General features: G+C 36.4%; 1 protein-coding gene and 1 pseudogene across 1 annotated transcript in view; both read left to right on the top strand.

The window, feature by feature from the left end:
• LOC105152417 (uncharacterized) overlaps nt 1–26829 on the top strand; it is a 274163-nt gene that overhangs the window by 151998 nt on the left and 95336 nt on the right. The window lies entirely within an intron of this gene.
• LOC147908004 (uncharacterized) lies at nt 16371–26817 on the top strand (annotated as a pseudogene).

Genomic DNA, 26829 nt, shown 5'->3' with positions numbered 1-26829 from the left:
TCTGAGTTATTGTGAGTTAAATCGATTTGTTACTCTAATAAGTAATGCCATCATAAATTATAATCTACATAAAATGATTATTGTAGGGCGTGTAAAAGACTTAGTGATTATTTCGTGATATATACGTGTGGAATAGTAAAGCATGTTGTGTAGCAAAATACAGTGCTTTGCTTTCATATTCTTTGTTTAGTTTGTTGTCTTGTATATCCCACCCTATTTGGGATATACGACATTTTTAGCAAGCGGGATTTATGCCCAAAGCATACAAAATGCACAGATTGAATTCAGTGCACTAAATGCAATAAAAACATTATGTGAAATATATATCTCATGCTATAACACTTGTAATATATGTAAGAAGATTGTAATTATTATTTATTACTTCATATACATATTTACCATTCTTATTCTTTAATAAAACTTTATAAACATATTTTATAAGTTATTGTGTCATTATATGTTTTATTTATGTGCATTATTCGTAAATTTTTCATAAGCATATATCTCCCCTTCCCCTACGAGTAGCCATATATCCCACCCCTATGAGATATACGGCAAAAATACAAGGGTTCCAAAAAGTTTATTTTTTAATATAAAAAATAAATATTTCGGATTTCTAATATTTTTTTCATAATAGTAGACAGTACAAAATTTTTATTGATATAGTTCGTTTATTATAAACATAGTAAATAATACTTAATAAATTAAGTTTTTGATAAGTGCGGCGTATATACCGAAGTTACCCTATACTTTAATTGTGAAAAAGAATTTTCGAATTTGTAAAAGAGGAAAAAAGTAATTGTTACATAAAAAAAGTAATTGTTATATAAAAAATATTTAAATTTTTTGAAAAATCTGTTTTGTTAGGCCTTCGATCACAATTTCGCAAACTTAGAGTTGTTTGTGCATGTCATGTGCTTTCAGAGAAAGTATCATTTGGTATGTACAACCTGCAGAATTTCTGCATTAAGGGAATAATAACCTGAGGTGAGAATTGAAATAAAGTAAATTTTTTATTTTTTCCTCGATTTTTTCATCAAATTTAGTGTGACTGGTGTTTTTTTTTTCATACTTTTATTGTGTAAAAGGATTTGGTGATCTATAAAGCCAATTCGGAGAAATCGGCGATCTGTAATTGTCGATTTTAGACGGCGCTATTTAAAGCGAGCCTGGATATAAAAATGCGAGACTGATTCTTGAAAAATTGGAAATTAAATAATTTAAAAAATATAAAAAATGAATGTGGTTATAATTTCAAAATATATGAAAAGAAAGAGCATAAAGAACCACAGCACAAGATGTAGTTAGTGATATTTAATTATTCTTGCATATACGAATTACAATAAAAACATTAAACGTTTCGGCCACAATTTGGCCATCTTCAGTAAAATTAATAATATTCTTAAGACGCAGAGTTACATCAAGTGGAATCAAATTCAATCCTCGTATGTTATAATTGTAAAGATCATGTTTGCATCAAAGCGACGCTGCTTCATATAATAATGTTAGAACGTCAGAAGTCATGTAGTAAAAAGTGTAGAACGAGAATTTCCAGATTCTAATTTACAATAATTTATTTAATTATTAATATCTTTTAAAACGGAGAATAAAACAAAGGAAACATTACCTGTTTTATAGCAAAATAATCGATGAATTATAAGTATACTCATTTCACAGATAGAAATTTGTCGTGACACTATGTGTTGTTATTGGTCGTATCACATATTTTTCGGCTATTTATATCCATGAGTCAAATAGTTTAGAAAGTTCTAGAATTGTTTATTAAGTGCGAGGGAGATCTTTCTTTAGAAGAGGAAGATAAACATCAGGCAAACCTTCAGTATCACTTTGTTTATTGATCCCACTTATTTGGTTTTTGATGTGTATCATTTCTGAAATTCTTCGTTTCATCAATGATTGTTCTGTATCTAAAATTTTAATGTTATCCCAATCAAAATCATGCATTTCATTCACACGGCGACGTGAAACAACTGATATCTCAGAAGTAGATTTCTTAATATCAGTTTTATGTTCTTTAATACAAGTTTTTAATTTTCTCTTAGTTTGGCCCACATATGACGATTCACAATTCAAACAATTAATCTTATAAACTACCCCGCAATGGTCATCCTTAAGCAAGGGATCCTTTCCTGTTTTAATAATTGTATTTAATTTATTCATAGGTTTATAAGTTATATTAAACTCATGAATATATGTGAGTTTTTTGAATTTCTCAGAAACCTTACTTAAGTATGGTATCGTAAAAAATTTTTTCTTGTTGGAATCATGATCATTATTATTTACTTCACGATTTTTTTCCCGATTAGTTCTATTTTCCAAAGTTTTTATTCTATTGTTAATCGTCGAAAATAAGAATTTGAGCGGATAGCCATTATTGAGAAGAGTGTGAATTAAATCCGAGATGTTCTTTTCATGAAATTTGGGATGGGACAACATTAAAATTCTGTCAAACTGCCCAATGATTACTCCCTTTTTATGTACTAATGGATGATTCGAGAAATAATTTAAATATCTCCCCGAATTTGTCGGTTTTTTATACATATCAAAGATGATGTTTCCTTCTTGAATCATTATTTTAACGTCTAAAAAATTGATACCGTTTTCATCGCCGAAATCAACAGTAAATTTAAGTCTGTCGTGGTATGAATTAAACAAATCCAAAACCTCCCCAACCTTTTCCTCATGTACAGCTAACACAATGTCATCGACATATCGCAAATAAAACAGAGAGATATTAGGTGTTGGAATTAATTCGTAGCGTTTTTATGAAAGAATGTTATTTATTTCACATGAGCATTAAAAAATACATTAATGAAAGTACTTCCCATCACTTGTAAAACGCTACGAATTAATTCCAACACCTAATAATATTATTAGTAGTGAAAATTTCTTGTTCTAAGTCTTGTAAGACTATATTCGCTAGTATAGGCGATAGAGGAGAGCCCATCGGCATGCCAAAAATTTGCTTAAATATTTTTTTGTCAAATTTAAAAAACATGGAGTTAATTATGATCATCACTGCTTTAACAAACTCATGCAAAGTAATCGAAGTCTTATTTTCAATCAAATTCCATCTACATTCAATGCTTTTTAATACTAAGTCCGTAGGTATGTTAGTGTACATAGAGACCACGTCGAATGATATGATATTAAAATTTTTTTCGATAACCTTTCCATTAAACTTGTCAACCAAATCATAACTATCCTTAACATAACTAAAATTATTATTATTACTCTTATCAATAATTTCTTTTAAGAAGGTCGCGAGTGGATAAAAGGCGCTATTAATGCAACTAACAATTAATCGTAGTGGATGACCTTCTTTATGAATTTTTGGCAGTCCGTAAGATCTCGGAAGTTCGCAATCAGAGACATATAATTTTTTGTATATGCTTGGGTCAATGTACCCCTTATTTTTCCAATTTTTTAATAAATTCCTAATTACTAAATTTATCTTGTTTGTAGGATCTTTATCTATTGCCTTATATGTCATCTGATCGTTAAGAATTTCATACATTTTTTTCCCGATAATTTTCACGATTCATGATCACAGTGGTGTTTCCTTTGTCCGCTTTCGTGATTAACATCTCAGGATTCTCTGAGATGAATCGTTTAACCTCTCCTACACCCTCTTTCACAATTCTATTTTCAGCTGATTCGGTATCACAATTATTAATAGACTTGAGGATGTAGGTTGTCTCATTTCTGACCGATTTGCAAATATCTTCGTCAGCTTTAAATAAATTATGTTCAACGTGTTTAATGAACTCCCGTGTAATTCGTTCTTTATTCGTTAAATTATTAGATAAATTAAAATGCTGACCCAATTGTAAAACTATTTTGGCTTTACTTGGACTGTCAACTTCACTCAGATTAATGAGCCATTTCTCGTTAGTATTTGAGATATCAAATTTTGTATTAAAGCTACCAGGATCGATCTTGATATTGTAAACCGAATCTGTTTTATTTGATCATTTTATCAAAAACATTTTTTGTAATCAAGGGTGCAACAGAGGCCTCACCACTCATCCCATAATCCGATCGTTGTATAATGTTATAATTAATATTCTTAATGTTAAATAATTCTCTGGAAATCTGTTTATTACGCAGGTTAATTATTTTCCTATTAATTCTATTGTATTCTTGCTGCCATGCAAATTGTCAAAATTAAATTCTTGTCTTCGGAAGAAAGAATCAGCAATATTAATGGGTAAAATTTTTTCTAATTTTCTACATGTGGTAAATAATTTAGTAGGTAAATAATTTGATCTGCTTCAGATGTATATAAGCATCTTGCAATTCCACTCTTAAATATTTAAAAACAAAATCGTGTTTTAGTCTGTTAATTCTTTCTTCCGAAGAGTGGAACAATTTATGGTTATTTTTGCGTGTAAAGTTATACATATGTATCGGAATCAGACGTTCTTTTAGACATGTTTTCAGAAAATATATTTTTATTCGTACATTGATATTCATTTTCTGAGATTTAGTAAATTTCTTGAGAATGAATGACTTAATGTAACTCTGCGTCTTAAGAATATTATTAATTTTACTGAAGATGGCCAGATTGTGGCCGAAACGTTTAATGTTTTTATTGTAATTCGTATATGCAAGAATAATTAAATATCACTAACTACATTTTGTGCTGTGGTTCTTTATGCTCTTTCTTTTCATATATTTTTAAATAATTTATTTCAAATAATAAAAAAAATTTTATTTCGAATATATAATGTAAACATAAAATAACATAAAAGTTTTATGTTCTATGATAAAATTTGTAATAAAATCTTTTATAATAAAACATTTTATAATAAAACCTTTGATGATAAAATAATAATCTTAAAAACAAACTTTTCTCGCTTGTGATGAAGCAAAGTCGTTGATCACGTTGGAAAAATTAGTCTCATGTGATATCTCTCTTTCTATTGACATCATCGCTAGTCATAAGGCGGTTTAGTATAAAATCAAATGAAATTTCGATTTGGAACGTACAGATAGAAAGAGTAGAGGCGTAATTGGGTGCGTTATATATACGACAGCTTGGATGTCGGTATCGCTTTACTAGGTTAGAAACTAGAGAGTTTCTGCCCTAGAGGTGGAACTTCTGAAACCGATAAATTCATTTAGAGTATAATGAAATCTGTAGTAGGAATACGAGAAACGAAAAAATCTCGATATAAGCGTTTATCTGACGGTGAGGATAATTATCTAACGACATGAGCAGTAATCGATGCCGATCTCGCAATGAAAATAAAGTGATGATTAATCTTATCGAGGACTAACTTAAAATCTATCGTTGAGAATTACAAAAGGTACGAACGCAGAACGCCATGACATCAGAGAGAGAGAGAGAGAGAGAGAGAGAGAGAGAGAGAGAGAGAGAGAGAGGGAGAGAGAGAGAGAGAAACCGGAAAAATAGAACTGACTAGAGCGTCGCATTAACACTTGCAACGCTACAAGTTGCTCCCCGTTTGAGATCCTGTAAGGCGGGTATATGTATATATACAAGGAGGTCATCGAATGACCCGGGCAACATTATTATTTTTTCTCCTGCTCGAAAGCCTAACAACATGACTCAAGAACATTTCCGAAGAGTCAGAAAGGACTCCCAGCAGTCCTTTCACCTTTATCAGGACTCTTGTTTTTAGCATTCAGTCTTCATAAGGACTCTTGTTTTTAGCATTCTTCCAGGACAGGAGGACCTGTTTTATTATTCTCCTTCGTGTTTGTCATCCCATGCGAAGAGCAGAGTTACAGAGACCACAGGATCAGCGGCTTGCCTCCTCCACTCTTACTGCCTCGCTCTCTACCTCTCCCGCCATCGCATCGTCAAACGTAAAACTTCATATATGATTTTTTCAACTTTCGCCGATATAAAAGTGGAATTTGATACTGGGCGATCGATTTCATCATTCTAAGTGAATTTATCGGTTTCAGAGGTTCCACCTCTAGGACAGGTACCCTCTGATTTCGTAAGTTCTCTCCTTCATCTTAATGATGTAATAGAAATAATTGTATTGTATAATTTTTTGGTTGGATTATAAGCTTTGGCGTAGCCAAAAGGTTGGCAATACAAGCGGTACGTTTTTATACGGCCCCTTAAAACCTGTTTTATATGTTTATATTCTTCGCTATTAGAGTAACAGCTACTTGTGTTATAATACCGATGTAAACTACCGTTTACGTTTATTTTATACAGGGTGGGCCATCTATTGGTACGTTTTTGAATTTCGTCGTATGGCAACACCGAACGAGCTACAGACCCGAAATTTTGACAGTTTATTAGTCATACCGTCCGCGGCACGAAACAACATGTTTTCTCTTGAAGAGCGTTTTGAAATTTTAAAAACTTATTTTCAAAGTCAGTGCTGTGTCGCCGAAACTGTACGAATTTTGAAAAGAAATATGGGTCGTGATAGAGCACCCACCGAAGGAGCTATACGCAAATTGGTGAGGAAAGTTCGTGAGAAAGGGATGTTAGTGGATGACATTATATTACGACTGTTTTGAGTGAAATTGGCGCCGAGGTAGTCCAAAATGTCATTAATAATTGGGGTGACCGAATGGCATACTGTAAGGCCAGTAGAGGGAGCCACATGAACGAAATCGTTTTTCATTCTTGACGCGGATACTTTTAGCTTCACAACAACAAAAAAATTAATAAAAAATATCAATGTATGCTCATTTGATCGCATTTTTAAAAACGTACCAATAGATGGCCCACCCTGTATTAGTATAGTTATATTGCTACTACAGGGTGGGCCATCTATTGGTACGTTTTTGAATTTCGTCGTATGGCAACACCGAACGAGCTACAGACCCGAAATTTTGACAGTTTATTAGTCATACCGTCCGCGGCACGAAACAACATGTTTTCTCTTGAAGAGCGTTTTGAAATTTTAAAAACTTATTTTCAAAGTCAGTGCTGTGTCGCCGAAACTGTACGAATTTTGAAAAGAAATATGGGTCGTGATAGAGCACCCACCGAAGGAGCTATACGCAAATTGGTGAGGAAAGTTCGTGAGAAAGGGATGTTAGTGGATGACATTATATTACGACTGTTTTGAGTGAAATTGGTGCCGAGGTAGTCCAAAATGTCATTAATAATTGGGGTGACCGAATGGCATACTGTAAGGCCAGTAGAGGGAGCCACATGAACGAAATCGTTTTTCATTCTTGACGCGGATACTTTTAGCTTCACAACAAAAAAAAAATTAATAAAAAATATCAATGTATGCTCATTTGATCGCATTTTTAAAAACGTACCAATAGATGGCCCACCCTGTATTATTACTAAACGTGCTATGGAAAGTTAATCTATTTCGCCGACTTAATCGAAGTTGTATATGTACATATAACTGAATGATGAACCGAGTGTGATTAGTCGAGCTTTCATAAAATCGATCTGAAATTGTCCACTCATAAATTGAAAGTTTTAACATCCTCTTCAATTATGATTGAGATAAAGCTGATAGGCAAAAAGAACTCCTTATCAATAAATTATAATTGTAAACAATATTTTTGTATTTTCCATTTAAATCGAAAACTTAGTTTTGGAGAGCCATACTAATAAAAAAATATAGCTTCGTGCATCAATTTACTGATATGGTGACTTTCAGTTGCGAAAAAACTGATATTTACTATAATTTACTTGCATTTACGTGTCGGAAAGTATAAATACACGCTGTTTTCAAGATTTTTAAAACAGCAAATGCGATGATGCTAGTTAAAATTACGGGAAATGATTTTACATATCTTTACGGTTTCAATTGCTTGGAATTAATATAAATTAACATTGACTTGTTGTTTTATGTCAAACTTTGAGATAGAAACCGCATATAAAAACTATACCTTTTAGATTTTTATGCAACAAATTATTTCATAGATATTCAAGTCGTTTTTGGATAGTTGTAATGTATCCATTCTGAGCGTCCTTCGGTACCACAATACCTTGAGAGTCTCATGGTCGTGCACGAATTACACTATTGGAAGAAATTGACGCCTCTGCTTGAGACTCTAATGGAGTTAATAGAAGGCCGTCATCGTCGACGAGGCTGTTCGCCGCCGCTGATGTCGACAACGACAAAGCAAAAATCACTTCAACAACGCTTATATACCCTTCACCCTTCCAGACGTCTCACCTACCTATATCTCTTCCAATCAGAAGCTCGCTTTTTGTCGCTACACTGAACTGCATTAAGATCAGGATCCTCATCCCGGCAACGGCACTTTGACACAGAGCGCTGATTGAAAATCGGCTGGTGAAAAACTGGTTATAGGGGTAAAATTTACCCACATCACCCGTTTTTCACCAATCAGCATTCGGTGTTGTCACGTCCGCAGCAACTTCATTTTGTCCAATGATTATTTTTCGAACATTCTCACCACCGGGCCCGAATAATATTAGGAGTAGTAAAAAGAAATCCATTATTTTTCCAATAGATGGCTTTAGTAATCTGTATCTCGTCTATGCGTGATACAGATTACTAAAGCCATCTATTGGAAAAATAATGGATTTCTTTTTACTACACCTAATATATACAGACATCTTCTAGAACGCACCTGACGCTACTCCAACAACGGCACGGTCAATGGAAGGGGACTTTAGTAACGCCCCCGGGTAAACTCAGAAGGGAAATCAGAATAGCGATACGCATCATATAGAGTGGGCGCGCGCAAAATTCAGGCTGCTATTCCCTTGTCCGATCACCCGCCACTCTAAGTTTAAGCACCGCGTACGAACATAACTCTTTTTCTAAATACTAATTCCATTTCCAATTCTAGAAGTAACAATAAAATTAAAAATAATAAAAAGGCTCTATACTTATAAACTAAAGGTAGTATAAAAGAAGGGCAAAGAGCCAATAACGTATAAAAGAAGAATTTTAATTTAAATAAGCAAAATTAATACAAAACAATTAAAATAAAACAAACGTTTCAACTCCAATCGAGTCATTTTCAATGCAATCTTACAATAACATAAACATCGTTCTAAATTAAAAATTCGTACATGGTCTTACAATATTCTTACAATTCCTTAATATAAAATTTTTTCTTTCTGTGTAATATGCTGCGAGTCATTTTTATCAAGAATTAACAAAGTCATAAGAAAATTCTGGAAAAGTAACCGTGACCAAAAGGATTAATCACATTAAAATTAGTAATATGATAATGTACCTTAGTAAATCTGTTAAGAGTCCAATAATACACAACGAAAAAAAAATGTAGACTGTAGTCCATTTCGTAGTACAATATAATAGTCTGTGATTAATATTAATTTTTTTTGTTCACGGTTACTTTTCCAGAATTTTCTTATGACTTTGTTAATTCTTAATAAAAATGACTCGCAGCATATTATACAGAAAGAAAAAATTTTATATTAAGGAATTGTAAGAATATTGTAAGACCATGTACGAATTTTTAATTTAGAACGATGTTTATATTATTGTAAGATTGCATTGAAAATGACTCGATTGAAGTTGAATCGTTTGTTTTATTTTAATTGTTTGGTATTAATTTTGCTTACTTAAATTAAAATTCTTTTATACGTTATTGGCTCTTTGCCCTTCTTTTATACTATCCTAATTATAAAATCTAATTCCATTTTTAATTCTAGAAGTAATCATAAAATCTAATTCCATTTCTAATTCTAGACGTACTCAAAAGATCTAAATTTTAATTCGTAATAATCCAACTTAATTTGGAGATAAGTCTACTTTCACGTAAGAATTATTCTTCACGCCACTAACAAATGCACTAATGTGAATCATTGTTAAATATATACCTAATTAACTTTAACTCAAGTGTGAACTTAGTGAATACACTTCTCGCTAGCTTTAACATTTTCATATAATCGATTGTTGCAAAAAAACATTAACAACAGTGAAGAAGCAGCCCATTGGCGTGATCTGAATCGAATTGGTTCATCTTGGAAGCTGCAGAAACTTTCCTCCCTGACCACTTCTTTCTGCTGGCATTCAGGAACATCAGAGAACATTAACCGAGCAAGGTAAGCAAATTTCTTTTTATATTTCGGTAATTGAAATCTGCCGCTGATGAATCGCACCCAGCATGTGTCCCACACATCCCCGTTTGCGTGAATCCATCGACGCTCGAATTCTAGCGGTTAGTCCGTATTCTACGAAGTTGCGCAGTGCATGCTGCGTAGCTTCATTATTCTTTCAGCATAGGGAAAACGGCAACATCAAATGCCTTGAGTGCTATACTTCCTCGTCGGAAAGCGAAAAGAGGGGATTATTAAGGGGTCTTGTGGCATTACATTCATTTCATATGTTACCCTGAACGCTTCGAATCCTATAGTGTATGTTCTATACTAACTGCAGTCACTCGGCATTCCGTCGCAAATTGTTCCGATTGCCCCGAAGTTTTAGAAGGATTCATTGGTTATTTAGAGAGAACGAGAGAATGATTCGGAATCCTATAATCCGGATATCCAGAGCACGCCTTTAACCAATCAATTTATTGAAGTCAATTTATCAAGTCCGATCGAACAAATTGGCGGAGAGATTACGAAAAGCGAATTTAAAACTTCAGCCCGACAAATGCGAATTCCTATGTAAGGAAGTCGCATATTTAGGTCACATTATTGAAGGAGACAGAGTTAAATCAGACTCGCAAAAAATTCATGCGATAGAAAATTTTCCCAGATCGAACGACCCTAAGGGCATTAAATAGTTTTTAGACCTGGCGGGATATTATCGCCGTTTCATTCCAGTCTTCTCGAAGATGACTTGTTCGTTAACCAATCTTCTCAAAAAGAATATTAACTTCGAATGGTTCAACGCACAGGAACAAGCATTTGTTTCTCTTAAAACTTCGCTATGCACCGAACCCCTCCTACAGTACTTTACTCGTCCATTTATAGTCACCGAAGCCTCGAAATACGCGAGCATATTGGAGGCATACTTAGTCAAGGAACAATAGGTAAAGATCGATCTATCGCTTACGCTTCATGATTATTAAACGCCGCCGAATAAATCTATAATCGAGAAAGAACTTTTAGTTATAATTTACAGTGTAAACTATTTCCGGCCATATTTATATGGGCACAAATTCGATCTTGTAACGGATCATAAATCTTTAACATGACTCGACTCCGTCAAGGACTCTACGTCTCAACTTATGCGTTGGAGACTTGCGGAATATGAATATAACATTATTTACAAAGCAGGAAAAACGAACGCCGACGCACTTTCTAGAAACCTAACGATTTTCCCAACCGCCGGTGATAACAAAAAATTAAACTGCCATAAAATCCTACTTTCTTTGACCCAAGATAAAAACTCAGTCTTAGAAATAACAGTCACGCCACTCGCAAAGCACGAGACGACCATAGCAGTCCGACAGCCGTATATTTTCCCGTGCACAACGAAGTTCTAAATATAAGCTAGACGACAGTAATGACGACATCGACGCACCTCACGTCCCTCACCAACGTTTCGACCCACGAATACTACCTGACAATTCCACATGAGAAAAGATAATTTAGTGATACTCGTTACACAACGAGGAGAATCTTGCGATCGAAGAGACTAGTGTGAGAAGGAGCTCGCTCTCTCGTTCGCTCTCGGCGCGCCGCAGGCGAGTACACGGACATGGGCTCGTGCTTAAATATGTGGCTACCGGTTTCGTCAGACCGCCGTTTCTGATTCTGTGTCGTCACCGTCAACGCAGAGTTCTTGGCTGAGTAGTCAGGAACCTTAAAGGATCGTGTACGTAAGGACGCTTGTATTGCCGTTTGTATTGCCAACCTTGAATGCTACATCAAAGCTTATAACCTAACAAAGAATTATATAATTATTTCTATTATATCAATATGATAAAAAAGAAAACTCATAGAATCGGAGGGTTTCTGCCCTAAAGATGAAATCGATAAATTTAGTATGATGAAATCTATCGCCCAATATCAAGTTCCACTTTTTTATCGGACAGAAAGTTAAAAAAATCATATATACAATTTTACGTAGTGTCGATGCAATGGCAGGAGAGGCAGGGAGCGAGTCAATGAGAGTGGAAGGGAAAAACCGCTGGCACATAGTGGAAGGGATAACATGGTGTGTGCAGTTGGACACTGTCTCTTTCTAAATCTCTGCTCCCTCCGTCTATGGACTGTTCATAAGGAGGAAGCTATCAATTGTGAAATGCTAAACATGGGACAGTATTCATAGTCCATTCTTACTTTAAAACCGTCTTAAATAATGTCTTAAGATTCTTATACAGTCCTCGAATTGACATATGACATCTTATGATTGTATTTAAGACAGTCTTAAATGTGAAAATCGACCACTAATATCGATCCGTTTCGCATTGTGAACTTAGTATTTGTGCAAGGAAAGATTCATTACCAACTTATGTCGTATAAATGTAGTCATAGATAAGTTACACGATTCTAACTCACTAGGTGATAATGCGTATATATGTATGGTTGTGTATGAGAGTAAGGGAGGGAAAAGTGTGTCACAAGACGCTTCTCCGAAAAGCAAGGGGGAAGTGTATCACTAAGCGCGCGGTCTGCAGGACGATGTGGGATTTTGCTCTTTCTCTCTCCCACCCGTTGCATTCTTTCCAACGCATTATTGCTCTCTCTTTCTCTCTCTCTCTCGCACGCACGCACGCACGCACGCACGCACGCACGCACGCACGCACCTATAAGATGTTAATTGTTCGAGAGCGATTCAAAGCGAGAGCGCTGACGTGAAATTTTAAAGTGATACGTTGACTCAGAACGGCGAAAAAACTGAGAGCGGCGGAGAACTAAGAGTTGCGGAGAGCTAAGAGTTGCGGAGAACTAAGAGTTGCGGAGAACTAAGAGTTGCGGAGAACTAAGAGCATTAAGAGCGTTAAGAGCGTTAAAAGCGTTAAGAGCGGTATTGCTTCTCGGTTTTGCCTTTTATGCTCTTTTGAGAACAAAGGCTTCCCTTTGCATTCGCCTATGAGATTTTTACACCTTGAAAATTTTGAGATGATTCTCTGTGTCGGGTGGCGATTGGCGATTTCGCGCGCAACGGCCAAGCGGCACGCTATTGCCATGCGCGCCCGTAAATCGGGATTCTTGATTGGGATGAACGCATATTACGCGTTTTGCGTCACGCGATCGCGCGTGCGCTACGACCGATCCGAATTGGTTAGCCGTTATAGCGGTTGAAATTTGCGTACGTGCGACGTGCGGTTTAGCTTGTTGTTTTTTGACTTTATCGACGAGGTGATAGCCGAGTTTATGTTTTGGAAACTTCTAAGGACGCTTGAGATCCTTCTAGAAGCTTTCGATCCGTATGTCGCACGAACGCCAAATATGGAAATTATGTACATGTTGGCCGTATCTCGAACATTAATTATTGTGCGAGAGCGAATCAGAGCGAGAGCGCTGACGTGAAATTTTTAAAGTGATGCGGCGTTTGTCTAACAATATTTCTCGCTGGTTCAAATCCAGCTCGAAGGACCAGAAAATGTGCGAGAATGCACCGCGCGGAAAGATTCGAGTGAGAGAACGGCACACGGTTGATATGATACACGACAGTAAAGAGAACTTCGTTTCTTTTTAATTTAACAAAAGAATTTTCTTTAATATGATCAGTTACAGAGTCAGAAAATATAATTAATTAAATATTAGATTAACAGAATATCAAATGCGGTCACCTTTTCCAAAATTGTATTTGGAATCGCGGTGATGGAAAATCTCGGCGATTTTCTCGGTTCTTTTGAAAAGATTCGTTTTGTAGCGGTTTCACTAAGCGGTTAGCACGGCGGTTTTACGAAGCGATATAGTAGCGAGACTATGACTCTAAGAAGTCTAGGAACTCTAAGCGGTGTAAACGGTCTAAGCGGTGTAAACTATCTAAGCAATCTGCCCCGGAGGAACGGCGAGATCGAAGCATTTATTGCTTTCGGTCTGGGCTTTCTTCTTGGGAGAAATCCAATTAAATTTTGCCACAATCGTAATTATCACGTGGCATTGGTTGTACAAAATTGATTGGCGCTTTCGATTCTTTTCTAACGACGTTCAACGTAACAGTCATGCGCGACAGAAAATCCGTACGCGGGATTGGTGACAGCGCGTGACGTATTCGTCGGAGCGCGGCGCTCGCGTGCGCGAATTAAATTGTTCTAGAACTTTCGATTGTCCGTTGCCGGTGCCTGTTTGCGTGTACCGCATTGTTTTGAAAAGACTAGAGAACGACGAATCCCTGACTTTGACGAGGCTTAATGTCAGGCTCGAGATGAAATCACGAGCTCGCCTTGTGCGTGCGTTCAATAACAATTCCTGTCGGTCGATCGAAGGAGTTCTTACCTTTTTTTCGAATTACCGATCTCAAACAATTATTATATATTTTTTTATAATAAAAAAAGGGATGGAAGAAATCTATTATATGTAACATTTTTTCTATTTTTTTTTTATTGTTAATAAACGTAACATAAGGTATTTCCCTGTCATTTATTAAAATCACTTCTCGCATTCACTTCCCTCGAATACGTGAGATCGCACGAGGTCCAGTCCCGGGTCAAAAGGATTAAGTTCCTTGATCCAAATAGTAGGACCAACGTTGGTCCGCACTGTCCAGCGGAACAGGTGTCATAGCGTCCCTTCGGACGTTGATCCACATTCCGGGACTGAAAAGGTGCGTACGACTTACAGGTGTTCGCCTCCGCTCGTACACCTGTGAGATTGAATCTAACCATCCTTCCATACCCTCTCTATTGTCCCTCATTATTTCCTTGTTCAAATTTTCAAGGGTTTAGACGTAATAGACCAAATGAATTTTTGTGGGCTTGTCTGGGATTATAAGTGCGATCTTAGGAGACGGGAATGAGTACGAGAAATTCGGGCAATAAATCCGAAATAGAAAGCCTTTATAAAACTGCTAAAATCTGAATAAGTTAAAATCGAATACACAAAACACATTACACACCTCCACTCCTCTCAAATCCTCTGAATTTGAATCTGAAGCAGTGGGTTTCTTTTTGAATGACTCAGAGATTTTAGATAATTCTAAGACCCTTGTGTTTGACAGTTCCGCCGACTCAGAGGACATTATCGCTCAACCCGCGCGCGAATTCGGTGATATAACTTCTGAAAATAAACGTAGAACAATTGTGGCTATCCCTAAATCGAGGGAATCTGACGAAACCATGACGTACCAAAATTTATTTGTGTTTGAGATCGGTAATTCGAAAAGAAAAGCAAGAATTCTTTCAGTCGACCGACAGTAATTGTCATTGAACGCATGCATAAATTGAGCTCGTGATTTCATCTCGAGCATGATCTTAATCCTCGTTAAAATCATCGAATTCGTCGTTCTTTGTTCTTTTTAAAAACAATTCGTTACACGCAAACAAGTTGTCGTTACCGGCAACGGACAATCGAAAGTTCTAGAACGATTCAATTCGCGCACGCGAGCGCCGCGCTCCGACGAATACGTCACGCGCTGTCACCAATCCCACGCACGGATTTTCTGTCGTGCATGACTGTTACGTTGAACGTCGCTAGAAAAGAATCCAAAGCGCCAATCAATTTTGTACACCTAATGCCACGTAATAATTACGATTGTGGCAAATTTTTATTGGATTTTTCCCAAAAAAGAAAGCTCAGGCCGAAAGCAATAAATGCTTCGATCTCGCCGTCCTCCTTCTTACTTCGAAAAAGTTCTTACTTCTTAAAGTTCTTAGAGTTCTTAGAGTCATAGTCTTGCTACTATATCGCTTCGTAAAATCGCCGTGCTAACCGTTTAGTGAAATCGCGATAAAACGAATCTTTCGAGAAGTGCCGAGAAAATCGCCGAGATTTTCCATTACCGCGATTCCAAAATATCATTTGGAAAAGGTGACTGCATTTAATATTCTGTTAATTTAATATTTAATTAATTATATTTTTTGACTTTGTAACTGAGCATATTAAAGAAAATTCTTTTGTTAAATTACAAAGAAACGAAGTTCTCTTTACTGTCGCTTATCATATCAACCTTGTTTTCTCACTCGAATCTTTCGCGCGGTGCGCTCTTGCACAATTTGCTACCTTAAAATACGCTGTCGAAGCCATACCTTTTTTCGACGGCAAAAACATCCCTTTGAACTATTTGATCGAAGGATGCGAGGAATCAAAATCTATGCTATTGGATGAAGCTGAATCGCAATTTACAAAAATTATAAGGACAAGAATTGTGAGTGAAGCGCGCCGCACTATATAAGATCAGGACTTTAACAGTGTGACACAATTAACTAAATATTTAAAACAAGTTTATGGTGCCTCAAAAAATATATACCAATTGCAAGGCGAATTAAGCCGTATTTGTCAACAGAATGAGAAAGACGTAATCACATACGCGAGTCGGGTAAAGATTTTAGAAAAACAAATAATGGAAGCCCATAAAATTTTGGGGAATGCCATTTCTGATCAAAGTATTAAAATATCTTTAGAAAAGGACATGTGCAAGTGTTTTATTAGAGGATTGAAATCAGAAATCAAGCAAGGAATAACAAGGAATTTAGGTATCCAAGAAACGGTAGCTGACGCGTTACGAATGGAAAGAGAACTCCATTCGATGACAGATTTGCGACAGAATCAGGAAAGTACATCGAGCAAGGCGCTGAATACGAGTAAATTACGAGAAACTTGTCAGATTTGTTATAAAGAAGGACATTTAGCTTCAAACTGCAGAAAATTAAATAATTTTGGAACAGAGATTTTAATATGTCAAATCTGCAAGAAACGCAAACACAGCGCTGACAAATGTCGACTTCACGACCCTCAAGCACGACAATCCGTTAATATTTTACAGGGAAATAATATTATTTGTCAAATATGTTTTAGATCAGGGCATAACGCCAAAAATTATCGAACTAGTAATGTGCGAGAGCGCACCGCGCGAAAAGATTCGAGTGCGAGACAGGCACACGGCTGGTATGATACACGACAGTAAACAGAACTCAGTTTCTTTGTAATTTAACAAAAGAATTTCTTTAATATAATCAGTTACAGAGTCAAAAAATATAATTAATTAAATATTAGATTAACAGAATATTAAATGCGGTCACCTTTTCCAAATTGAGTTTGGAATCGCGGTGATGAAAAATCTCGGCGATTTTCTCGGCACTTCTCGAAAGATTCGGTTTATAGCGATTTCACTAAGCGGTTAGCACGGCGATTTTACGAAGCGAGATTATGATTCTAAGAACTCTAAGAACTGTTAGACTCTAAGAACTTTTTCAAGTAAGAAGGAGGACGGCGAGATCGAAGCATTTATTGCTTTCGGCCTGAGCTTTCTTTTTGGGGAAAAATCCAATAAAAATTTGCCACAATCGTAATTATTACGTGGCATTAGGTGTACAAAATTGATTGGCGCTTTGGATTCTTTTCTAACGATGTTCAACGTAACAGTCATGCGCGACAGAAAATCCGTGCGTGGGATTGGTGACAGCGCGTGACGTATTCGTCGGAGCGCGGCGCTCGCGTGCGCGAATTGAATCGTTCTAGAACCTTCGATTGTCCGTTGCCGGTAACGACAACTTGTTTGCGTGTAACGAATTGTTTTTAAAAAGAACAAAGAACGACGAATCGATGATTTTAACGAGGATTAAGATCATACTTGAGATGAAATCACGAGCTCAATTTATGCATGCGTTCAATGACAATTGATGTCAGTCGACTGAAAGAATTCTTGTTTTTTTTTTCTTTCGAATTACCGATCTCAAACAAGTAATAACAATAGTCAGAATAAATCTTCTGTAATCTGTCAGTGATGCGATAAGCCAGGTTATTCGGCCAATAAAAGCTGGAAAAAGCAGAATGAGCAACATAACACAGTAAAGTAAAGATCGTCTGTCAAATCTATAACAATTTTGGGCATAAAAATTGTCGATCTAAGATAGGGCAAAACGCTGCACCCTCAGACTCATTATTCTGCTGGTATTGTGAAGGGCAAGGGCATCTCCTCGAAACTTGGGAATTACGAATCGCAAGCAATAACCGAAAAAAGATAAACGAACAGGGAAACTCCGGCGACCCCTCGAAATCGGGTGTGGCACAGGGGTCCGAACGAGTTTTACACCCGTCGACATCAAAAAAGGTCCAGTAGGCAAAAATGCGTTGGAAATACGTAACTGTAAATCTCGACAAGCATAGTCGCGTGCCTACCGTTCAGGTAAACTTTTGCGAGTCAATATCACCCGTAGCTTTTATGTTAGATAAGATAGTTGGCCCGGTTCTGGGCCAAACATAATCAAGGAAAATTTTGTACCTAAGGACAGTATTATCAACTATAGTAATATTCTAAAATTAAATGCCATAAACGAATATCCCGTTTATACGCTAGGAGAAATAATTTTCCCCTCTTTGGAGAAAATATTACATTTCATATTGTATCAGGTAATTTTCCAATCTTACAATCCGGAATATTAGGTAACGATTTCTTCAAACAGACTTCCTCGAAAATTGACTACGCGAAAGGATACTTAGATGTATCAGGAGTTAATATACCTTTCTTTTCACCAGAAACTACCACGATCAGAATCTTTATTTTATGTGAGAATAAGAAACCCGGAGATAAAAATAGGATATATACCAAAATTAAAAATAGCACATCGAATTTACCTAGGAGATACAATAGTAGAAAACGTTTCTGGAAAAGCATATTTAAGCGTCATAAGCACGTTAGACGAAGAAGTTGAGGTACAAATACCAACCTTGCGCCTCAAACCCATGAATGAATTATTTGACAACGATAATTCAAGCATTGAAATGCTTGATGGTAATCAAAACAAAATTGTAAATGCACAAAGTTGTTTTACCCATCCAAGGAATATTCAAATCCATTTCGAAGACTTTAGTAGATGCCAGTTCAAATAATGACGGAATTACGAACGGAGACGTTCTGACAGGAGACAACAGTAACAGAAAAAGAAATGAAGATTTTGAGGTATTTGATGAGAATAAATTAATGAGAGGACTTAAAAAATCGAGAAAAAATTCTATTCCAAATATTCATCGAGGGGAATATTTATATATCTCCTCCGAAATCCTAGAATCCAAAATCTTTGGAGAGGGAAGTTATCAAACCTCTTTTGAAAATTTAAACGATTTAAAAAATTTTGGAGAGGGAAGTTATCAAACCTCTCCTGAAAATTCAAATAATTCAAAAAATTTTGGAGAGGGAAGTTACCAAACCCCTCCTGAAGAATTAAATAATTCCAGAATTGCAGAGGTAAGTTTCCATATTTCCCTGTTAAATTCTACTCCTGTCGATTGCAAGGAGATAAATAACCAAACCTCGCTATGCATTACAACTCAATTGTATCAAAAGGAGCCAAAGGCAAAGAGCTCCACTCTAGGAAAAATTAAAATACCAAGGGTTGGAATTCCCGCAAAAAATGATAATCTTCAAAAAGATTCCTCTCATATTACTATCGATGAACTTTTAGAAAAAATGCAATCATGTGATATGAATGTTCAAAGGAAAATAAACCATCTTCAAAAATTTTGACGTCTACACAAAATCAATCTCAAGAAATGATGGAGAAATTCATGCGCAAACGTAAGTCAAAACATAAGGAAAGAACTGAACAAGAGTGTCGAGATGAACCTACGAAAATATTCCACGCGAATGCTTAATTGTATCGGAAAAGATCGGAAAGAATAGACTCACAGAAATTACATAACTATTGCGTTTGGCGCATTTGAGTTTCCAGGAAAAAACAAGTGTAATGAAACTTATAACTGATAGCCAGGACAGATTTCACATCCCTGGAGAAAAGTTGTCAGCAATAAATATATTACAACACCAAATATCTACAACGGATGATCGACCTATAAATAACGACAATACAGATTCCCGCAAATTCCCGCAAAAATAAAAAAGAAATAAATAGACAGGTAGAAGAACTGTTAGAAGGAGGCATCGTAAAACCTTCTCAATCACCGTATAATACGCCTATATGGATAGTTCCCAAAAAAAGGACACAAAGGGAAACAAGCGGTGGAGAATGATATTAGATTTCCGAGCCTTAAACGAAAAAACTGGGATGCATACCCGTTACCTAACATTATATTCTGGATCAATTAGGCGGAGCGCAATATTTTTCAGTATGCGACTTAGCGTCCGGATTTCATCAAATAAAGATGGATCCTGTTGACAGCCATAAAATTGCATTTACAACTCCTTTCGGTCATTACGAATTTGACCGAATGCCTTTCGGATTAAAGAATGCGCCCGCTACTTTTCAACGATTAATGGATTTAGTATTATCAGGATTGCAAGGCGAAAAACTATTTGTGTATATAGATGACATTGTCATCTACGCTGCTTCATTAGAAGAACACGAAAGAAAGTATAATTTGTTGATAGAGTGATTGCGCAAAGCTGATTTAAAATTACAGCCTGACAAATGCGAATTCTTAAAAACCGAAGTCACTTATTTGGAGCATATAATTAGTAAGGATGGAGTTAAACCCGATCCGAAGAAATTAGAAGCTGTAAGGCAATTTCCAAGGCCCAAAACGCTGAAAAATATCAAACAATTTCTTGGATTAGCCGGATATTACCGAAGGTTTATACTAAATTTTTCAAAATTAACCAAACCCCTCACCAATTTGTTAAAAAATGACACTAAATTCAAATGGACAATAGATCAAGAAGACTCCTTCCAAGTATTAAAAGAGAAATTGTGCGAAGAATCTGTCTTGTAATATCCCGATTTTTCCAAATCTTTTATATTAACTACTGATGCTTCCGGAATAGCGATGTGGAGGCATTCTATCACAAGAAGAAATAAATAAAGATTGATCGATAGCATACGCTTCGCGAACTCTGACTGAAAACGAAATAAAATACGACACTTATGAAGGAAGCTTTAGCCATAGTGTATTGTGTCAAGCATTTTAGACCTTATCTATATGGACGGAAATTTACTTTGGTTACGGATCACAAACCTCTTCTCTGGTTTAAAAATGCACAGGACGCAAACATGCGAATACTACGATGGAGATTAAAATTAGCTGAATACGATTACGACGTGGTATATAAAGCAGGTAAAACTAATGTAAATGCCGATGCATTGTCACGAAATCCGGTAGACCTTTGTGCGAGAGTGCACCGCGCGAAAAGATTCGAGTGAGAGATCGGCACACGGCTGGTATGATACACGACAGTAAAGAGAACTCAGTTTCTTTGTAATTTAACAAAAGAATTTTCTTTAATATGCACAATTACAAATTCAACAAATATAATTAATTAAATATTAGATTGACAGAATATTAAATGCGGTCACCTTTTCCCAATACAATTTGAAATCACGGTGATGAAAAATCTCGGCGATTTTCTCGGCACTTCTCGAAAGATTCGTTTTATAGCGGTTTCACTAAGCGGTTAGCACGGCGATTTTACGAAGCGAGATTATGATTCTAAGAACTCTAAGAACTTTTAGACTCTAAGAACTAAGGACTCTAAGAACTTTTTAGAAGTAAGAAGGAGGAAGGCGAGATCGAAGCATTTATTGCTTTCGGCCTGAGCTTTCTTTTTTGGGAAAAATCCAATAAAAATTTGCCACAATCGTAATTATTACGTGGCATTAGGTGTACAAAATTGATTGGCGCTTTGGATTCTTTTCTAACGACGTTCAACGTAACAGTCATGCGCGACAGAAAATCCGTGCGTGGGATTGGTGACAGTGCGTGACGTATTCGTCGGAGCGCGGCGCTCGCGTGCGCGAATTGAATCGTTCTAGAACTTTCGATTGTCCGTTGCCGGTAACGACAACTTGTTTGCGTGTAACGACTTGTTTTAAAAAGAACAAAGAACGCCAAATCGCTGATTTTTATCGAGGATTTAGATCATGCTCGAGATGAAATCACGAGCTCAATTTATGCATGCGTTCAATGACAATTACTGTCGGTCGACTGAAAGAATTCTTGCTTTTCTTTCGAATTACCGATCTCAAACAACCTTGAAGAAGCGAACTGCAATATAATTAATCACCACAAGCTTTTGAATCTTAACGATCCAAAAGATGCAGAAATGATTTCTAAAATGCAAGAAGAATCAGATAAGGAGGAAGATTTTAAATTATATTTGACTGATGACGAACCACTTGAAGACTTATTTCCAGACGATCATCCACCTGAAGAGGATACGAATTCAGCATCTCTTACATGAAAGGAGATAGAGAAACCACAAGAGCCACAAACTATGGAAAAGGCTATAACGCGCAATATTCCTCAAAGTAATAAAATGCAGATTCGAAGCCAAATAGCAAAAAATAGAAGTGCCCAGCAGGATAAGCTACCCCGAGATTTCTCACAACAAGAAAATGAGACGAAAAGAGTAAAAGACAGAAATGACTCATTGGAAAAGGCGATGCAGAAAGTGACAATGAAGAGGAAAATCAAGAAAAGGAAGAATTTGAGGAAGGACATAAAATTCAGAAATTAAAAGGAAAAACAGAGCCTATTATTGTTAATGATCAAATAATCAAAAATAATAATTCTCGCGATCTATTATTTTTACGAAAGGATAACGTTGCATATTTTATCGACACCAATGGGAGACCGTTGGACTTAGGTTCACAAAAACTGTTTGAAAGAAACGAGATCCCTCGTTTAGAAGATCTCGCTGTAGGAAAAGCCGTAAAATACAAAAAATACTACCATTTAGCCTTGTCTATCAGTGAAGGGCAACGTGAGGGACCGATGATGACCTTCACTCAGATTTCCGCCATAATAAAAGATTTACGGTCTATTACTGCAGAATTAAAATTAGAAACTATTAGCATTGCTAAAACCGATCATGTTAACAACCATGGAGCAATATCAAAATCGCATTGCAATTTTTGTGGATTCAACAACCAAATTAATTATATGCAATGGACTAGTGAAATACCCACTTAAAGATCTTCGATCTACGATAATCGGAGAAATGCATTGCTTACCTACGGGAGGACACCGAGGTGTCACAAACTTATAACAGAATAAAACACAAATACCATTGGAAAATCTAAAGTCTGATGTTCAACGATATATACAATAATGTTTACAATGTCAGTTAAAAAAACTCGTTCGAGTAAAAACTAAACAACCTATGATAATCACTGACATACACTGACAGGATCGTCTTCTGACAAAGTAGCCATGGATATCGTAGGATCCTTACCTAAAACTGAAAGAGGTAACGAATATATCTTAACCCAAGATCAGTTAACTAAATTTTGCATGGGGATATCCTTATCGGATCAAATATCAGAGACAATAGCAGAAGCCTTTGTTGACAGATTTATTTGCATATTAGGAACACCTAAAGCTATATTAACAGATCAAGGAAGAAATTTTATCAGTGAATTAATGAAGAAAATAGTAAAAATATTCAGAATCCATAAATTCCGTACAACTGCATTTCACCCTCAATCAAATGGATCCTTAGAACGATCATACCACGCATTAGGAGAATACTTGGAACAATACGCAAACGAGCAGAAACAATGAGACAGATGGATTGGCTTAGCCATGTTTAATTACAACATTAGCGTCCTCCATGAGGCTACTCCATACGAATTAGTGTTCGATAAAATAGCAAGAGTACCGTCAAATGAGCTCTTCAACCTTGAAGACAAATTAGTTAATTACGATGATTATCTAATAAATTTAGTTACGCAACTCCATGCAATCCAAACAAATACTCGTAAAAACGTCATAGAAGCTAAAGTTAAATCAAAAAAACATTACGATAAGAAAATTAATCCACAGACATTCAAGCCTGGAGATCATGTATTTTTATTAAAGGGACCAAAACCCGGAAAATTTGGAGATCAATATACCGGGCCTCATAAAGTCTTGGAAATATTAAATAAAAATAATGTTAAAACTAAAATAAAGAAAAATAGTCGCATCATTCACCCTAACCGCTTGCGAATTTCTCACATTACACCAGTTCATAATAATTAAACAAATCAAATCGACATTTCAGATGATGGATTGCTGTATTAAAAGAATAACCGTCATATTTATATTAATAATATGGACTCAAGGAACTTGTGGAACAATAGGATACGACTGTGGCTCTGCAGCAGCAAATTTAATACATTATCATTATTAAACGTCGAAGAGTGTGATTCCTCCGCAGAATATAAACTCTAGCAAAATCTATATACAAGTACTATCTATATACAAGTACTTCAACTCAACGACTTTAAATCTGTGAAAGTAATACAATGTAAAGTCGAAATAGATCGTACAGATGTGGAATAAGATGTGAAAAAGATGTGGAATATTTTCACATATGATGGACGTATATAATGGGCAATTCTCATACATAGCCGATGTATCTCGAGACGCATGTCGACGCATGCATACCTACGGAAGCTTCGAAATAACTGGAACTCACATAACAAGTCTGATATCTAATCAGACTGTATCACGTCCAATAATTTTAGCCGGGCATGTTGACAATGACGACATATGCACCAGCAGTGCATTATTCCGATCCATATGGAAATTGGGGAAATGTTATTGTATTAGGCAGCCTCAAAATTACTTTACAAGATTACATCGCTGACGTTCGGATAAATACAAATCGTGTACATCTCAGATCAGGAGTAACCTGTGAACTGAGTTCCACTCATTGTACTGACATAGAGGAAGGGGATACCTTTTGGGATCCCGTACCTGTTGATCATTGCAGAGGTTTCGATTATGGCGTACTATACAATGAATACGCTAATAAAATACTTGATGCTACCAATGAGCGATCTCAAACGGTCTATTCAATAACCACGACCAATATGATTCTCTCTTTAATTAGCACTGAAACATATACCACTTGTGGACATATACTTACATATACTTACAGAACCGAACATCCGAAATTAATAATTTTCGAAACGACGTTTGGTATCGAAATTTTTAAAAGCTCTGGCTTTATAGTAGTAAACATGGATATCTTCACATACGTAAATTCAAAATTCGTATACGTAGAAAGACACGTTCGCACTCAAATTAATCAACTATACAGAAATATATTATTGCAACAATATCAATTTGAATATCGTATGATGCAGAATGTGTTATCCATAGATGTTATCCGCCAGATCGCCTGACATTTTCGCGTATCATTTTATGAAGAGACCTGGATATATGGCACTTTTGGCAGGAGAAATAATTCACATAGTGAAATGTGTATCGAAGTAAAATTAGCTCGAACCACAGAATGTTACGAGCAGCTTCCAGTAATACGAGGAAATGAGACATACTTTCTGACCCCGCAAACGCATGTATTAATACGTCACGGAACTCAGATTACCTTAATTCTTTTGCACCTACCATGTACCTCTTGGGAGACTCATGATATAAAATTATGCCTAAACCGGTGGAGACATTATCACTCACCTTATGAAGCCTTCAACTAAACCGTCATGGAAATACACCAACCCAGGAGCAGTAGCGACCAGTGGAATATATTCACAAAGTGATCTGGAAGAACTCAAGGATCACATAATGTTCCCCGCAGAGCGACCTGCAATCCTCATGGTAAGAGGCATATTAGGGCACTCAACCGTAATAAATGGAGAATCACTCTCTTATAGACGAAGCATCAATAGAAAGAATCGCTATTTCCGCTTGGGAAAAATTTTGAAATAAATTTTTAATCTTTGACAATATCAGCGCTGGATTAATCGGAGTATACCTAATTGTTAGAGTTATCAAACTGCTGTTAGACACATTCGTACATGGATATGCTCTACACACTGTGTACGGTTGGTGTACCTACTGGGAGCCGTATGGGATTCACTTACTCAATTTTTATTGCATCTAGGAAGGGATAAACCTAGAGATGCAAATCCTAGTGCTCCAGATCTCGAATTACAAGAGCATAATGAAACTGAGACTAAACTAGAACCTATTTATCCTCTCCTTCCTTCGAAGGAAGAATCCACCTATACTCTTGAATTGAAGGGCTGAGCAATTAAAGGGAAAATCCGGCACGATTTACAATTTTCTTTTCCTCTCTCGAAAAAAAAAATAATAATAAAAATAAATAAATAAACAAATAAAATTCGTATATACATACATATACATGGATAAATAAGATAGCATGCGGTGCCATGCAGGCATTTTAAGTATCACGATAACCTTTCTGTAGACAATGTGGAAATCGAATGCATTAACGCCAAACTATTGGCGCGGAGTTCGATGGCAGTGAAAGTCATAAAAGTGTACTCACCTATGATGTTCTGGGTTCAATTGAAGACCGGGAGTGAAGACTTTCAGGACTTGTTCGAGGAATTAACCCGAAGGATGACACAAAGGGGGCACATGCTGCGCCATCGTCCCGATTACGTTGTTGTCGGAGACACTCATGGCCATTCGCGAAAACCGAGGATGGCAACGCGGAATTATAACAGACATTATAACGTCAACGGAGACGGAACGGTCGTGATCTCTCTACGAGACTGGGGCCGTAACGTGAAACGCCGATTATTCGAGGTGCACATTCTGGAGGACAGGTTCTGCCAACTAAAATGGCAAGGGATTCCTTGTGGATTGGCTCACACCGCTCCCTTCTCCGGTTCGTCTTGGCCAAAGAAGACAAGGGACCTGACCAGATTCCTCATAAATTAACAGGAGGAACGGATGTCCATTTTGGGGACCATAAAAAATGAAGCTGCGTTAATTAAGTTAGAAATTCGTAGCGGAGGTGAGTATCATCAAATCGACATGAAGGAAACATTGATTACATTAGGTTACGCCCAACATAGTGATAAGTTGAGAGCGGGCATATACCCTTCCATATAATAATAAGCATAAGAATATAT

This window comes from Acromyrmex echinatior, chromosome 11 (genome assembly GCF_024713525.1).
Source record: "Acromyrmex echinatior isolate Ae372 chromosome 11, ASM2471352v2, whole genome shotgun sequence".
Lineage (NCBI taxonomy): Eukaryota > Metazoa > Arthropoda > Insecta > Hymenoptera > Formicidae > Acromyrmex > Acromyrmex echinatior.
The sequence above is the reverse complement of the archived record's forward strand: the minus strand, read 5'-3'. Positions and strand labels throughout refer to the sequence as shown.